General features: G+C 41.3%; 1 protein-coding gene across 13 annotated transcripts in view; it reads right to left on the bottom strand.

Annotated features, from left to right (window-relative positions):
- Window positions 1-18,176, bottom strand: part of ARPP21 (cAMP regulated phosphoprotein 21) — a 242,753-nt gene that overhangs the window by 165,099 nt on the left and 59,478 nt on the right. For 6 of the 13 annotated variants that reach the window (XM_028751225.2, XM_028751239.2, XM_028751244.2 and 3 more), the window contains exon 1: window positions 5,629-5,957. The exons of 2 other annotated variants lie outside the window; for them this stretch is intronic. The gene's annotated coding sequence lies outside the window, so the exon portion shown is untranslated. Of the gene's footprint in view, window positions 1-3,738; window positions 3,901-4,801; window positions 4,927-5,376; window positions 5,522-5,628; window positions 5,959-7,294; window positions 7,371-18,176 lie in introns of those variants that run through there. 5 more of the 13 variants (XM_028751234.2, XM_028751243.2, XM_028751226.2 and 2 more) reach the window with 5 other exon arrangements.

The raw sequence follows: 18,176 nt of genomic DNA, 5'->3' as shown, positions 1-18,176 counted from the left end.
CATTCTACTGCAGATGTAATATTTATGAAATGATTATAATGTACCTGCAGCTAATTTGTGGGCAACAGGCTAAAATGGAAGCATATTAACAAGCAAAAAGGTAAAGCTTTTCTATTGCCTTCTTTAAAAATAAAAACTAAAAACACCTGTGACTCATTTTTGAGAAAGGAGATAAGGTGAAGGGAAGTGCTCCTCTGCAGATAACTGTGTCCAGTTCATTGACAATATATTCCTTTTACCATGCCAAAGATGTGAACATCTTTAGTCAATGCAGTTTTGGTATAGTGCTTAGTTGCATTGTCCTTTATTGTGTTGGCATAATTCGCTTGTGCTCCAAGCAAAATATGAAAATCATATGAGAAAAACAAATTAATATTTGTTTTTCAGAAGAAGTGTATTTTGCTTGAAGCACAAGTTATATTGAGTTATATTGATGAGAAGAAAAAAATATAATCTTTATACACAGATTTTAAAGAATACACGATCAAGAACGATGAATAAACTAAAAGAAAAAGAAAAAAAATGATTCCTGATGCCTTATTTTCATCTGGATTCACTTGGGGTTTATATTTAAAGAGGTAATTGCCAAAATGCCAAAAAAGAGAGAGAAAAGATGAGTCCAAATATTAATGCAATATCTCCACTAAATACTGCTTATGATTATGTCAAATTACCTGTCTTGAGGCCAGCTATTTAAAATAGAATATCTCACATTTGAACAAACTGTTTATAGGTTTACTTGCTTTCTTAAGATAAGAGAAGAGACCATTGTTTTTTAAACAATAAAAACCAGGGTGTGATCCAAAGTAAATCAAGTCTTGTTGGAAGAGACCATACTTGTGTTTACATCCTTTTGGGTGCTGATATACTCAAAATACAATTTCAACCATCCATATACAAAACCTTAATACTCAGGCATCTCTTGCACAGTATTGGAAAACTGTACTTACATCATGGCAATGATTCTACATTGAAGACATCTTAGGGGAAATTAAAAGTGCCTAATGTGGAAATAATGTAAATGCTTCTGAGACATTAAGGTTTCTTTTGCAGTTATCATTTGTATGCATTCTTTAGATGACTATGACAGTTGAAATGATGCCATCACAGAATTTTTGCATGAAACACTGTGCTCAACTAATCAATAAGAGCAAAAAAAAATTAAGTTCATAGTATTCTAATCACTGTAGTTAACCTTTAGAGATTCCTCGCCCCCCAAAAACTGCTTTACATGAATGCAATCCTCTAAGAGATTATTTTTGGTAATGCAGTTCTTTCTAATCATTCAGAATATTATCCTAAAAAGTAACCAAAATTATCATTTAAGAAACATATTTGGCTAGAAATGTTCCCACTCCAATAAGCTATGGTTCTCCCTTCAGAAAGCAGTCTTGCTATATTATGCCACTCTTATACTCACTTCACTATGTCTTGCACTATGAACAGTGTAAACAATATCACTTGGCCCAAGGCAGATGTGGCTCGACAGAGTCCAAGTAATTATAAACAGTGGAACAGATCTGTTGGTACATTTGCTGTGCTGTATGGTAGAGAACTGGCCAGTCTCAGACTGACTAATCTCCTGCTTTCAGTGAAGTGGCTCATAGATTTCCAAGCTCATTGCATCTTACAATATTTCATACTAATAGCATCTATATAAGCCATGATAGTTAAATGGCATCTCCATGTTCAGAAGCAGTGTAATTTTGCACACATAAATGTGGCTATCACTTTCATACCCTGCTTTGGTTCCTGAAATATCTGGCTGGCCACTAATAGAAAGAGAATATTGGACTAGAAGGGTTTTGATTTGATCCTGCAAGACTACTCATCTGTTCTTACATGGTGCAGAAACCATCTATAGTCCAGATCACCTACTCTTTGGGCATAATGTCAGGCAAAAAAAATTATTGAATTGTGCTTTTTCTCTGAAAAGTAAGTCCAAACAGGATTCCTCTTAAACCCATAGTTCCAATCTAAAACAATGAAAAATATGTCTGAATATTATGTGGTTATTTTGCTTCTGCCCTCTCATTCTTTGCATTAGTAAGAAAAGGGGGGAAATCAATTTGTGTTCCCTATCTAGACTTACGATATTCAAGGGACATTCCACTCTTTTAGCAAACTCCCAGAAAGATCAGTTCTTGATCCAATGAAAACAACTGCCAAAATTACATTTCAGATTGTTTAAGTAGATTTTTTTTGTCCATTGTTGTGGAGCTGGGTGAGCATAAAATATGACAACTAACCTATTGCAAAGTCAGATAACCTTGTCACATATTATTAGCTCCTAGACTTTATGGCATTTTCTGGCACTTTGATGCCCATAGCAAATGTCCAGACCTAGACTGTTCAGGTCACATTCTAGAACTATGACAGACACCCTTCTCCTTTTATATTAACTAAGCTGTTCTCATTGTCCCCAGTTAACAGAAGGACCTTTCTCCTTTTTTTTTAGCATAAATGCCCATTTTGGAAGGGATGGGTAAGAACAACATATGGTAGCTTCTTTCTCCTTGACAATCATGGTCGATAGTTTAAAAGATCTAAAACTCATTCTCTAGACAATTTATAGTAAATACTGCATGAAGTAGCCAGTCCTCCAAAAATGGATACATCCTTATGCCTGGGCAAATGGAGAAGTGTTAATGCGTTATCTGAAAACAATGTATTTGTCTGATGATCTGAGACAAGTAATTATTTGTCCCAGTTGGCTACTCTGGAATTGCCCAGTCAAATCCCAATATATCTTCCATATACAATTTTCTGATCCGTTTTATATCCTTTCACCTGAATCATATCTGCAGATACCCAAGGTTTAGGACTGCCCTGTAATGTACAGACACTAATATTCTTGTGAGCACACGCACACTCACAAGCCTTCATATTGCAGAAGGCTGAGTTACTATCACATATAGGGAGTTAAGCCCCATTTAATTAGCTCACACTTTGTTTCAAGTAAACACCCAACAGACTTCGAAACTTGATTTAGACAGGTAACACTTATTTATGCCACTTAAGCCAGATTTAGTCAACAAGGATAACATACACACAAATTAAGATGCACATTAGCACTGGTTCACAGTACTGAAATGTTAAACATTATGTAGAATAAACATTTATAATACTTTAGGTAGAGAATACAGAACAAAAATGTTTTTACATGAAACAGACTAGCCTATTTATACAACAGACAGAACTTCAGAAAATACTTCAGATGCATGCATCAGATTTATGAAATGATACTCTAACAATGTGCACACATGTCATTATGTTGACCTTCCATGCAAATTTACAATTTGCCTTTTGTTTAATCCATAAATACCACCAGAGGTTTGCCGCTGTTACCTTCTGCGAATACCAGAAGCAATGATTATGAATGACAGAAATTGAATAAACTTCAAAGTCTTACACAATCATAGCATGATAGTGCAATTGACACATATAGAATTGCCCTATATTAACAAAATTATTTAACATTGCTATTCCAGAAAATATTTGTTAGCAAAATTTTGGGGGGAAACAGTGTTAATATATGTTTGTACAACATAAAATAACCCAGATGGAGCAACAACTTCCCATTACAACTTCAAAATATCTTTCATTTAAGTTATCCCGCACACACTCCCCAAGCACTGAAAATATTTTTAAAAAATATACTGTCTTAATACTGCCTAGCATAATAACATAAATGGAATTGGGAATGATGATTCACCACAACCCGCAGACCGCTTTTACCTTTGCAATCTTTTTCTTTTTCCCCCCCAGTAGCCATAGCCAATCATTGCTCTCCTCGTCCATTATGCTTCTTTATAGCAGAGTGAGATGCTTCTTCATTAAGTAGTGTTACAAATAGAACACACCCGAACTCCCAAGTGGAGAATGCCAAGCTAAGGCTACAGTTCTCAAGGCAACCAGGCTCAGTTGGAAACTGAGAGCAAAGTCAATGTAAGATTAGTTATTTGCAAGCCTTAATTGCACATTGCAGCTTGCCTCAATCCATGATGAACTCTCTTAAGAAGAACAGTATTCAGTTAAATTTTTAAGCAATGCAGATAAAAAAGCAAAGCAAACGCAAAACACAACTTTTACCGTTCTTATACTTAAAGCAACATAAAATGTTAACGTTTAAAAAAAAACAACGTACAGCACAACAGACAAGCCAATCCAGTTAGTCATAAAACAATATAGTTCTCTTGTTGCCTTACACAATATGGACAATTGTAACACTGATGGATTTAAACACAGCAGCAGAAAAGGGGAAAGCATACAGTTCAGAAAAATGCTTCTGGCTCACAGAGTTCTGGATGAAATGGTACTTTTCACAAAGAAGAAGAAGAAGAAAAAGTTGTTCTCAACATGAACCTGGTTGTACAACAGAAGAATGGTGGAATGAACCCATGCTTTGTTTATCCCCAAGAAAACAAAGCATCTGGTGGATACAAATGTTCAGATAAAAGTGTAACATAATAGCAATGAAGTAACTGCAAGCAATGAACACAGCAGAGTTCAGACAGCTGACTTTTAATTTCAGATACTTAAATGAGACACAGCAAGCTGCAAAGCTATTTCTTCCATGACATCATATGGATGCTAACCCAAATGTACTACTTTCTACCAAATCGAAACACAGCCTTAGGAATACCTGAAAACAACACAAGATGCTTTACTGTCTTTCTGACAATTTTAAGAAAGTTTTATGCTATATTCCCCCCCCCCCCTCTTTTACACACTATCTGGAAACCACTAGTGCTAAGGAAATATTCCGATAATCATCATGGCAAAAGACAGCGGAAATTACCATGCTTCTCCAACTCCATTGCCAAATCAAAGCATCTTTTCTGAAGTTTCCCTATCATCTAGGATCTCTGGCGTGAGGGTGGGATGTCTTGAGCTGTCATTTTGAGAATGCTCCCATGTTGCCAACGCCTCCTGAATCTTATCAGGGAAGCGATGCTTCCAACAGATTTCAAGCCACCTACCCAAACCCATCGCTAGCAATTCTGCCAGTCCCTTCCAACCTCGCTCCTAAATTACCCGCCATCTGTTATTTACTGCGCAAGTGGAAAGCGGGAGCTGAAGCAGCACGTTCATAACAACACGCGAGACGCGTGTCTGTGGGGCACGTAGATTTGGCAGAGAGGATCGCGGCTCAGTGGGGAAACTTTCTCAGCGCCTGCCTGTATTTATTCTCCCCGGGAAACCCAGCCCACCTTTCCAAAACACACGCATAACCGATACAAGGTTGGTGTCGACACCCCACCACCCACGAGGCCCCCCCCCCCTGCGTGGAAAAGGCATCTTCCGGAACCTCGTGTCGACCTGGGCAGAAGAACTCCCTAAAAATGCTCAGCCCGAGCACCGTTCGCTACAAACCTCGGGTCCCTCCGAAAGCGAGCACGGGAAAGACACGCGTCAGAAGCTTCACACGACCATCTGGCCGCGCGCTAGACCCACCCTGCCTGCCTGCCTGCCTGCCCGCGCTGATCGATCGCAGAGGCGCCAGAGGCTTCGGGACAAGCGAGACAAGAGGCGGGTGCGAAGGCAAGGAAGACACGCGCGCACGCGTCCACACGTAGGCGGGGAGGGGGGTGGTTAGCGGGGAGGGGGAGGTCGCTCGGCGTTTACCTGCAATGGACGCGGCGCCGGCTTCTTGGCGGAGTTTGCTCGGGCTGCAGGGCAGGGCGCTGCTACAGCGCAACGCCTGCTTTCCTGGAAGGCATGGTCTGCTCCTCCTCCTCCTCGTCCTTCCTCCTCCTCCTCCTCTTCCTCACACTCTGGCTCCCGGGGCGGCGAGTCCTCCGCTCGCCTCACTCTCTCTCTCTCGCACTCTCTCACTTCCCCGGCTTCATGGCTCCTCCACGCCCCGCGCCCCTTCCGCCTCCCCTCGGAACTTCGCCTTTATTGTCTCGCCCGCGCGGCTCCCTCACGCCCGCCTCCTCTCGCTCTGCCTCCGTTCCCCTCAGACTGAGCCGCCCGCCCGCCTTCCCTTCCTTCCCCCTCACGAATCCCGTCCTCCTCCTGCCGCCGCCGCCGCCTCCGGTCGCTTTCCTCCCGCCGTGTCGGCCGCCTCTATTTCTGTCCGTCTCCCACCCCTCCCCTCGCGCGCTGCCTCAGCCTGTGGCCCAACCCTTCGGCGGCTGGCGGGCTCCTCGGCGTCCTCCGCCCCGCTGCCGCCGCCCCGTCGTCCCCTCCGTTCAACTAGCACTGGCTGCTGCTGCCGCTGCCTCCCCTTCTTCTTCTTCTTCTTCTTCCCCCTCAGCCTCGCCTCTCCCCGCCCACGCGGCCCACCGGAGACAACGTGCCAGGCGCTCGCCCTCCTCGCCGGCTCGGCTCTTAGCGCCTCTCGCGCTCCCGCTCATTCTGCCGGCGGCGGCAAAGGCAGCAGCAGCAGCGGGAGAGCTGCTGACTCTGCCGCCGCCGCCGCCGCCTTTATCACGGGGCGGCGGTGGCTGCCTGCTGGCCTCTCCCCTCCTGCTCCCCAACTCCACGAGCAGAGACGCGCGCACGGCGCGGCGGGCTCCTGGCTGCCTCATAAATGTGTGTGTGTGTGTGTGTGGTGTGGTGTGTGTGTGTGTGTGTTTGCCGGCACGTTGTGTCATCCATTCGCCATGCCCCCCCCCCCTCAAGCGCTCGCGCCCGCCCATCCTCAGCCTGTAGCCGTGAGACACAAAAGCACACGAACAGCGCTAATAAGGAGAAGCTTCATTAATCTCTGGCCGTTTTTCTCCAAACCATTCAAATGTAGAGTTGTTGTTATGTATTGCGGTTTTTTTTAAAACAACAACACCACCACAAGGTTTTGCTTTACCTCAGCAGTTAAGTTTTAAGCAGGGTTGTGGGGGAGATTCTGTATGAAGCCTCCCAGCACCCCCCCCCCCAAAAAAAAATTCATTTGGGGAATAATTTACATTTCTCTGTGTGCCCTGGTTTAAAACGGATGCTCTTTATTTTGGCAGACCTTGCATAGCAGCCCACAGATCTAAACACTGGAGTCCCATAGGACTGATGGCTCGGGGAGGGCGGCGAAAATCACCTGGCCACCCTAGAGATGCAAGATGTGGGTGGGTGCACATGTTTGCATGAATGTCTCTCTCTCTCTCTCTCTCTCTCTCTGTGTGTGTGTGTGTGTGTGTGTGTGTGTGTGTGTATGTGTAGGGCTGAACCCTTAATAATGCAAATACAAGGCAGAGAATCTGAGCAGGACGGAATGAGCATGTCTTGTTTTGAAATATTCCAAATCCACAGATCCCGAAGAGGCAACAAATAGGGCAGTTCCTTAGTATTCCCTTACTTTTGAAGTTTTCGACTGGCGGTCTCATCATCAGTCCTTCCATCCCTCCATCGTCTCAGTACCTGGCTTCAGTCCTGTTTCTTTTAAGCATGTTGCTGTGTGCAAACCTGACACACAATATGAAAACGTGATAATTGGCGCTCATCTTGCTGGTGCACCACTTATTTGCCCAGCTGAATAAATCCAGAGCGCTCGTTCTCTGCCCAGCCGAGGAAGGGGCATTCACCTCTTTTTTGCTAGGTGGATATTAATATGTAACAAAATTATAGCTGCTGCAGCCCCAGATCTAATTGCTATAGATCATTTCCAGCAGTCCCAGAGAGCCAGCTGCTGGGAAATGGCATGGTTTAGTGAGTGCCTTGTCACACCAACACACCCCACTAGAATAATCGGAAAGGAGGCAGAAACGTTTAATACCACTAGCTGCAGTTATCACAGCAACGAGAAAGAGGAAACAGGCATATTGCATACACTAAGGTAAGGAAATGTTTTCACCCTCTTCTGCCCAGATGAATCAGAAGGAAAGGTATGTTTCTGATAGCTCTTAAGTTTGCTAAAAATAAATAGGTAAAATGTAAGTGTGTGTGTGTGCGTGTACACATTTGTGTATTACAATTGTGTGTTTCCGGAAGGATCGCAGCTTTTCAAAGCTGAGAAAAATGCAGGAGACCACGAACCAATAAGGAACTACATAAATGCAGTAGGAGGCGGCAATTACATCCTTTATGAAGCTTTTTTTAAAAAAAAAAAATCCTTGGAATCTCCCTGTGGGATTCTTGGAAGTCAACACCTGCCTTTCAAACAGTCTTGTACAAGAATGACCCCCAACCGAGTGTGGATTAGCAAACTGTGCACACCTCAAGTGATTGGAGGCTTTCAGTCAACTACACCAAAAGTGGCCTATACTAACTAATGTACCTCCTGAGGAGGCTTGTTCCTGTGACCATAAACAATCCTTGCTTATGTTGTAAGTAGCTCTCCTCAGCCTGCTACCCCCTCCTGCCCCTGGGGCTACAAGCATCATCACCCCCTGTGGGAAAAGACATTCACATAACATAATTTCCCAGTTAAAGGGTATCATTCTCCACCTGCTACCTACTCCCCCTAGTCAGATAATTTTAGACTATGGACTTCATGGTATCACGGGAGAGCTCTTTGGACGATATTTTCACTTCTTTTAAAATGCTTGCTTATTTGGGGCACCTTCCTAAGGGATCTGCACTGGCTGCTTCTTCACCACGAGACAATTTAAAGGTTTGGCTAATTGCTTACAAAGCCCTAAATAACCCTGGACCAGGTTATCCAAAACAAGTAGTCTTCTTCCATGTCCAGTAAGGGCATGACAATCGGCCAATGGAACCTGGTTAGTTTTGCCACAGCCTGATTATGCTTGTGGTGACACGGAGCTGGCCTTTTTCACTGCTGACACCCTGCTGAAATAAGAGGGGGCACATCAGTGGGTGGCACTGTGGTCTAAACCACAGAGCCTAGGACTTGCTGATCAGAAGGTTGGCGGTTTGAATCCCCGTGACGGGGTGAGCTCCCGTTGCTCGGTCCCTGCTCCTGCCAACCTAGCAGTTCGAAAGCATGTCAAAGTACAAGTAGATAAATAGGTACCGCTCCAGTGAGAAGGTAAACGGTCTTTCTGTGCGCTGCTCTGGTTCGCCAGAAGCAGTTTAGTCATGCTGGCTCCCTCGGCCAGTAAAGCAAGATGAGCGCCGCAACCCCAGAGTCGGCCACGACTGGACCTAACGGTTAGGGGTCCATTTACCTTTACCTTTCAATCAGTATTGGCATTCCACCTGCTCCTGAAGATGCATAGGTTTTTAGACAAGCATTCCATTGAACTTGTGATTTGATGGTTTTAACTGTTTTTCAACAGTTGTAATTCATATGTTTTTTAATTGTTTTATTGTATATTTTAGTTAAGGATGTGTTGTTACTGTGTAGGTTAATTATGGCTTTATGTTATTGTTGCAAACAACTTAGGAGCCATTTTGGCGTATAAGTGGTATATAAAGTAATAAATTATTATAATAAAATCTTCTGCTGAGTGGGGATCTGGACCTTTGCCCTCAAAGTCTTGCCCTGATAACACCACTGACTTTTCTTTCTCCATACTGGATCTTTTGTGTTTTTATGGGAAGCAGCAGCAGGAAAAATTTTTTACCTGTTGTAGCAATTGTAACAATGATTTTAAATGCACTTTTATTGCTTATTTTATTTCTTATCTCTTTTATTGTATTCTATAGAATTAAAATTGCAGTGCAATAAAATGCAACATAAGAAATAAAATAAGCAGTGAATATTTAATGTGCTGGACATGCCATCTCTCATATTCAAACACAAATCCACATACACGCTGTGGACCACCTGAATGAAATTCATGGACTGCAACTGATCTGTGGACCGCAGTTTGGGAACCCCCATCTTGGAATATAGGAACAAGGTTCAAGATGGTTTGGACAGAATGCAGGACTGGGGCAAAAACTAATAGTATGAATTAAAAAGAGATATATTAAAGACCTTTATTTAGGTAGGAAGAATCAGATGTACAAATACAAGATGAGTTTTGACAGCAGTAGATGTGGAAAAAGATCTAGGGGTTTCAATAGACTATAAGCTAAAGATGAGTCAGCACTGCAACACAGTAGCTGAAAGGGCTAATGCAATTCTTGACTGCATCAACAGTGTAGAGGAATAATATTATCCCTGTAACAAGAAGTAATGGTACTAATCTATTCTGCTTTGGCCAGATGTTACCTGGAGTAATGAGTCCAGTTCTGGACACCAGAGCTGACAACTTGGAATATGTCAAAAGGAGAGTGACAAAGAAGGTGAGATACTTGGATACCAAGTCCTATGAGAAAGGGCAGAAGGAACTGAATGGGGAGGGGAGGCGCATGGATTATGAACATGGCTGATAACATAGTCATCTTCAAAGATTTGAAGGGATGTCACTTAGGTCAATGAGCAGATTTGTTTTCTGTTGCGCATGAGGATGAATGAATGAATCGGTTCAAAATTATATGTATAGAAAATGTATACTAAACAATTAGAAGATCGTCCTGATGGTACAAGGAGCAGTGGAACAGACTGCCAAAGAAGTCCTTTAATCAGAATCTGGGTGGGCACCTATGAGGGATGCTTCTGTAGTCCAAGAGTCTTTTGTTATGGTCCACTTCAATGATGACTTCACAGGGCAAGTCTAATTGCCATTCACACTTTCAGTGATTGATTGCTCAAACTGATTGCACTCTGTTGCCCTAATTTTTCAGTAATCAATAAAAGCTTACAAACTTTTATTTATTATTATTGCTCTGTAATAAAACATCACCATTAGGAAAATTTGGAGGCAAACTACACATTACACAAAAATGCATTTAATGAATCCAGTACCTGCAATTTTTAGCAGAACAGTAGTGGGTGCAAGGAGCTGTGTAACTCTTTTTCTGCTGGCTATTTCTATGCTCCAAAGCATACATAAACGCACACACGAAGCTATTCTAATGGAGGGTGGCATGCAAGGCAGAGAAGTCTAACATTAACGAGGGACTGACGTTGTCAAATGCTGTGTAGTCAACTTGAAGGCCAAAATGCAATGTAAAAATATATAATTAAAATCTTGTCTCATCCATTATTTCACTAGCTAGATTTAGGTAAAAGCACTGTCTTGCAGCATCGATACCATAGCTACATTATAGTGACAATTAATAATTATCTTCTCTAAAGGGTTGTAAGGATTACTTTACAATTGTAAGAACTGACCAAAATAATGTATGCAAAGCTCTTTGAACACTATACATATAGTATATATGGTAATTCCATGAAAATGTCAACCTACAGTCTCATTTTTCATTTTCATATATAGTTAACATGTTCTATATCATTTTAAAGATAATTTCCCAAAGTTTCAAAATGTCACTTTACAGATGAATAAAACAACCCAGGACTCAGCTACCTTAGTAAAGAAGAAGCGTTTTATATGCGTTAAAATGCTGTGGCACCAGATGGCGCTGTGGAGCTCTGTCTTTTGCCAATGTGATTTCCCACTTTCAGGTTTACAACGCATTTTCCTGAAACACTTTTTTTGATGTGTCTCGATCCAGCCCCACAGTGTGCTATGCAAGATGACTCTGAATCTCTCTTAAGTTTCTTCTTCTTCTAAAGCTCAGTTAAAGAGTTCTCCAAGAAAATACATAATGGGTTAATGACTGTTTATTCTTTCCCATTTGTTTTGCTTTCCCATTTGGTGAAATGACAATAAATTTTGCATTGGAACAAAATCAAATAAGCCTTAGGAAAGCAAAACATGAGTGTGTTACATTGGGGGTGGGATATTTTCCCTCCTTCAACAAATGAAAAGAAAATTCTATGTGTTTTAATTTTATTCGCTTCTTTGGGGTTCTTAGCATTATGAAAATGTGGTGAGATATTAACTGAAATGTGCTTTACACCCTACAATTATTGTGATCAGAGAAACAGCACAGTGGTTCAGCTTACGTAGCATGCGTCATTTAAATCTCTTTTTAGGACTCTGGGAAATGTGATTGTGCTGTAATAAAGTGAGGAAGAAGAAACAGCCATTGAAGTACGGGTGTCAAATTGCAACATTGTTATTGTTAAATTTGAGATTGGGAAATTGAAAATAAAATTTGTTAGCCAGGTGATGTGAGATGGTATTTATTAGTATGGAATCCTCTTCTTTCTTTTTTTAAATGGAGACTGCAGTAACATCTGTCATGCCTGCAAATGATACATGTAGGTTGAAAAAACCAAATCGTTAGGGTGTTGCCACAGCTAGGTGTAAGTTCCTGTAGGCATTACAACGTCCCACAAGGATGATGATGATCTGCACCTTGTGAATGCATAGTAAAATGTCATAGAGGCGTTTATTTGTGGGTGTCTATCAAGGAATAGGGACGTGGGTGGCGCTGTGGGTAAAAGCCTCAGCGCCTAGGGCTTGCCGATCGAAAGGTCGGCGGTTCGAATCCCCACGGCGGGGTGCGCTCCTGTTGTTCGGTCCCAGCGCCTGCCAACCTAGCAGTTCGAAAGCACCCCCGGGTGCAAGTAGATAAATAGGGACCGCTTACTGGCGGGAAGGTAAACGGCGTTTCTGTGTGCGGCTCTGGCTCGCCAGAGCAGCGATGTCATGCTGGCCACGTGACCCGGAAGTGTCTCCGGACAGCGCTGGCCCCCGGCCTCTTGAGTGAGATGGGCGCACAACCCTAGAGTCTGTCAAGACTGGCCCGTACGGGCAGGGGTACCTTTACCTTTACCTTTTATCAAGGAATAATCACATGTTACATTGGCCACAGGTCATTTGCCAGAAAACATTTTATCCCCCATTTCCAATAAACATTATCATGAATTTGACAGTTGTCCATGAAACGTTTTGCCACATATTGGGGGGGGGGTGATTCATACTTATAGAGAAAACATTTTTCCAAGCTACAGATAAATTCTTGATGTTGAGGTCTGTTACATTAGTCACATCTTTTAAAAAAACAATAAAAAGAGAGCACTTAAAATACCTGTGTCAGACTTTTTGAATTATTGTTGTAAGGAAGATCAAGGCAGTTAAGAAACAAATACTTTAATGTTAATTGGAGTAAAATAATATTAGCTAAATAATAATATTAGCTAAAAGACAAAGCTTACAAATGTAACATTGCTACCATAAAATTGCCTTATAATGGCTCAATAGTAGTGCTTTTTTCTGGGGGGGACGCAGGGGTACACACACCCCTAAACATTTTGTGGATCTAAGTTTGGCCTCATTGAGGGGCAGTATTTCAATATGAGTAAGAAAATGAGAGTAGCCCTAAACATTTTTTAGAAAAAAAGCACTGCTCAACTGTATATCACATCAGAGACCAATATGATTAATCTTAAATCAACACGGAACCTCTGACAATAATTTGCTTTAATAAATAAATTAAAATTAATATTGAGCATTATATTAAACATTGCCCTCTTAATCCTAGGAATTAAAAATGCTTCCGGTTTGTTGCTTAGCAGAACACAAAGCAGTTCAAATAGTGGTCATCACTGTGATTCTGGATAAAACCAGTCTACGAATGAGAAATGATATGAAAGAAAACCCAGTATATTATTTTCTGCCCTGGTCCTAGAGAAGTAACATTCTTGTTTGTTCCTCAAGGTATTATTAACTATTGTTGCAAAAGGGTGTTGAATTCTGTCCAAAGAATTGTAAAGTATTGGAATGAAAACTGTACTTAGGTTTTCTGAAACCATCAATTTATAAGACACCATAAGAATGGGATATTTATACATTGTGCAAGAAAAGTGTTCGCAGCTAACAGTTCCCTGTGTTCCTGTTACTGATACGGATTCTGAGAAACCAGATTTGGGGATTTGGACCCAAATATTTGTCCTTAACTCAGTGATAATCTTAGGTGATACTATTCTGCAGAAGGAAAAACCCCTGGTCTGATCTTGTAGTATTACCACCTTTCCATGACTCAGCTCAGCAACTTGCCAACATGAAAATGTCATTAAAATGTCATTGCAATTTATGACATGATATGTATGTATTTGCTTGCTTGCTTTGTAGCCTTCTCTGGTTGTGATGCTTCCCCACATCATAGTTTCATAATTTGCCTGAAGCTGGGAGATATAAATGTGTAACTGGGCTAAGCATGGATGAAACAGACTTAAGATGTCTTGTGAACCTTTCATAAATGTTCCTCGGTGGATTTGGTCTGTTCCATCGCTGCACAAATTTTAAGGGAATAATCCTTTTAAAACCCTTAAAATCTTCATGTTTCTAATTGTATAAGATGTGTTTCTTCTTGATATTAGCTGGAAAGTGAGGATCCTATTATGTAGGGGGTGATGGGACATGGTGATGCGCTGCCACTCTTGGGGAGATTATGTGCTTCCACTTTGGAAAGTGGATTCTCTGAATTTCTTCTCCATATGTAGTCAGGATGTAGGGTGAGAACATGAACCTTCCCAGGGAAGATATGCATATTTCTCAGCTTTGAGTAAGGTATGGAGGTGTGGTGAAAGGAAGCATGAGTTTCTTAGGTTTCTGTGCTTTGTCACACCAAAAGCCACCTTCTATCTCTAGGGAAACTAGGGCTGCATTATCAAACCTTTATTACCTGGAATGAAGGCCAGTTGAAGTCACTGGACCTTACTTATGAGTTCAGTACAAATAATTAAGATTGTGCTATAAGAGGTATTAATCAGCAAAATTGGGTTGAGGATACATCTGTGTGGATGGTGAAGATGATCACCCCAGAATGGAATGGAAGAAAACTTATGTCAAGAGACTTTGGCTCATGATGGACATACTCCTGGACACCTGTCTTGAGGGGCAGAAGCGTTTTTCTTCCTGGCTGACAAGGCCTTAGATGAGTTTAGACAATACACTTGTGTGAAGAAAGTACAAGGCTTGTTTCTCTATGTGGCTAGCAGTGCTGGCGACTTTCATGACTCTTCTTGTCTGTCCCTAAAACAACACAAAACTGTTTCTGCACAAGTCTGTCCCGTGACCAACAGAGAACCAAATTTTTAGTGGGGTGAGAAAAAAGGACCAATAAAATTTCAGAAACTTTAGAGTGTCAAAGAAGATCAAAAAGACACTGTACTCCACGGAACAGCTAACTTCCGTTCCTTTGCTTAATTTTTTTATTTTTTTTTGTGAGCTCCATGTTCATCCCATAGAGTTTTGTTCGTTTGCCTTTTATTTATTTATTTTTTAGAAGAAGAGATTTCTTGCTTTGAACTTGTCTCTCCTTCAGTTCTGAAGCTGTTTGTGGACATTTGGGGATATGGCCCATAAACCATTTTGAACATATGTTGCCTTTTATTTTTGCTTGCTCCCAAGTGCTGTTTTTATTTTGCCTTTATTTTTCCACTTTCCACCTTCATCTGGATTCTTCTAGATGCTACCTATTGCATCCTGCCTTTGTCTCTCAGCTCTTCTTGGAACCCAAATAAATGGCTTCCTTTGAATTTCTGCCTGCAAAGATAGGACTTTCCTCTTTTTCAAAAACTTAAGATAAGTTACTATATAGCTGAAACACAGTAAATCATTTAACTAGTTTTGACTGTCTGATGTCCCTAGGGCTTTGGAACATCTGGCTTGGTTTGGTTACTTGAAACGTACAGAGCTATTTGACTATTCTACTGGGATCACCCAACAGAAAATGTACTTTGCAAGGCTGACAAATTCTGGTCTGGATTATACGTGTTGATTTATGGACATGCTGCTACATAGGTGATCCTGCCTGCCTTGTGACTTGAATTGCTTTCCTGAGCCCCTTAAATCTGGTTCAAACTGTTACTTCACACTTGCATAGCCAGCACTTAATATTGTTAACCACAATATATCGAATGCGTGAAAGGGTCATCGCAGATATCCACCTTCCATTGATTTGAGCACAAAACTTTTCAAACCTGGTTACTTCACAGCATTGGCTACCTAACACCAAGTATCTAGAAACTGAATAGAGAGAGATCAGATGATGTGTAAGCGTGGGTCAACCAGCCGTAGATAATTACTGTTGCAGATATTCCTCTGTTTGCTAGGGTTGTATAATATTTTCCATTCTTTCCAGAATGTTTCCCATTTCTCTAACAAGCAAATTAAGCTGCCCTAGTCGTTCTGTAGCCATAGAGGACATTCCGAATGCCTGACTTCTCCTGCTACGATCATTCCAAAGAGTTCAACACAAAGGTGGACTTGATCGGTGTCATACTTTTTTGCTCTTGAATTTTGGCATGAGACTCATATTCATGCTCATCTGGCATAAAAGCACAACACAGTTCACAGAAGGAGGGATATTTAGCTTCTGCTGCCATTGGGCCCTCAAACCTGATTGCCATGCAGCCTTATTTATCACTCAGTGCCCTCAACAATAACACATTTCCTTTACCCCTAATTGCCTCAAAATTTCCTCCAGCTGCCGCTTCCCCCCCTCCAACTTTGCCTTATCCATTAGACATATTTAAATTTTCCCTTTGTTTTGTAATCTACATTTTTTCACACCCTAAAATTACAGCCCTTTCAAGGCGCAAGTCCCTCCATTCAAATAGCTGAACACGGTGTAATTTTAGCATCATATAATTTCCTCCATAATTGCTAAATCATTTTCTTCCTCTTCTGCCACCCTTCCTTTTTATTTCTTGTTTTTTAAAGAAGAAGGAAGCAATCCAAGGAGGCACAGCTAAAAGGAGATTTAATAAAGCTAAGACTGCCTCGCCGCATGTTGCACTATGCCATTGAATCACAGAGCCATAAAACAATATCTCCTCTGTGTGCAAACTTTTCATAGCTGCTCTTCCATTCAATAAATCTTAAACTTTCTGGATCCACAAGTCATCTTAGGTTCACAAGTGCCAAACTCTTTCAAGTGTATCAATGAAATTCCCAAGTAGCATGCAACAAAAAGTATTAAAAACATAAAATGAAACTGTTTAGGGCATTTTTAAATTAAATTAAATTTTGTTTTACTTTTCACTAGTGGTGCCTTAGAGATGGGGAGAACTGACATTTATCAAAATAAAAGCCACACATTTTCACTCTCTTGTATCATGAATGTTTTGTCATAATGGATTTTCGTTTTAATGCTCCAATTACATTTGTAACATTCTTTCAAACTGAATAGCACTAATGACTTCCATTATTATTTACATGCTTCTTTAATTATAAGGTTTTGCATCTCACTCATAACATTCTCTTCCTTTCTCGCTCTCTCCACTAGCCCAGATATAAGGCAGATGGATTTTAGCTTTCTGACGCACAAAAGCTCGTGATGATTTAGCCTACATTAATACTTCTTCGTAATGTGCCCACAATCTGAGCCCCTCGCAGAGTTGTAAATTAAATAAAGGAAGAAGAAGAAGTGGGTACGTTTCTCCTCAGGAAAATCGCCAAACACAGAGATATATCAAATCTCTTTAAAGCAGTATATATGCAAATTTAATTGAAAACAAATATATATCAAACAGCTTCCCAGGAGAAATGGAAATTTCTCTAAATTAGTAGCGCACAAAGCAATAATGCCAATTCTTAACACGTTTAATTTTGCCTGACAGTTTCCTTTTAGTTAAGAATGGTTGCCATTCACTTGGATGGGGAGAAAAGCAAAGGTTGCACTTGGGAACATGGTTATACCCGTGTAAAAACCCTTCCTATGTCATATTGGATACAGCAGTCATTGTATTATACAAGGCTCCCATTTGCACTCACCTCAACAGTCAAAATAACAAGCTAGTAAAAGTATAAAACTGATCCAGGGAGATGCCCAAAAGTATTTTGCTGTGCATTGCTGTGCAAAACAAGAGCATCAGAATATCCTGCTGGATCAGGCCACTTGGTCCCTCTGGTCCAGAATCCTGTTCTCACAGTAGCCAACCAGATGCCTCTGGGATGCATGAAACCCACAATTTTGCCTCCTGTGCACAACAACACTCTCACCTCCTGTGGTTTCCAACAACTGGTGTTCAGAAGCCTTCTGCCTTCAACAGTGGAGGCAGAACAAAGCCATTGTGGTTAGGCAGTTAAACAGATTTATGTGTTAGAAAATGCCACCTGTCCCATGTTTTACTCTGCCTTAGGAACTCAATCACATTTACAATGCTGTGGCACACATCAGAGCTGGCGGAACATCCTAATTTCCCAGGCAGAGCTAGCCTACTGCATGAATACTAAAGGTGTCAAAATCCACGTCTCGATAAGCCCTAAAATTTGGTGCAGCACTACTAGAAAAATCTGACATGGAGAATATTTGCACTTATCCATCAAGATGGGGGATTCAAACTGCAATGCAGAAACAGCTACAATGTTTTCAGCTTCCAGGAAAGCTGAAGTCTTGCAGACATTGATTTCTATAAAAGTCTGGAAACA

Source organism: Podarcis muralis, chromosome 12, assembly GCF_964188315.1.
Source record: "Podarcis muralis chromosome 12, rPodMur119.hap1.1, whole genome shotgun sequence".
In the NCBI taxonomy this organism is placed as follows: Eukaryota; Metazoa; Chordata; class Lepidosauria; order Squamata; family Lacertidae; genus Podarcis; species Podarcis muralis.
This window is presented reverse-complemented; position numbering and strand designations above follow the sequence as displayed.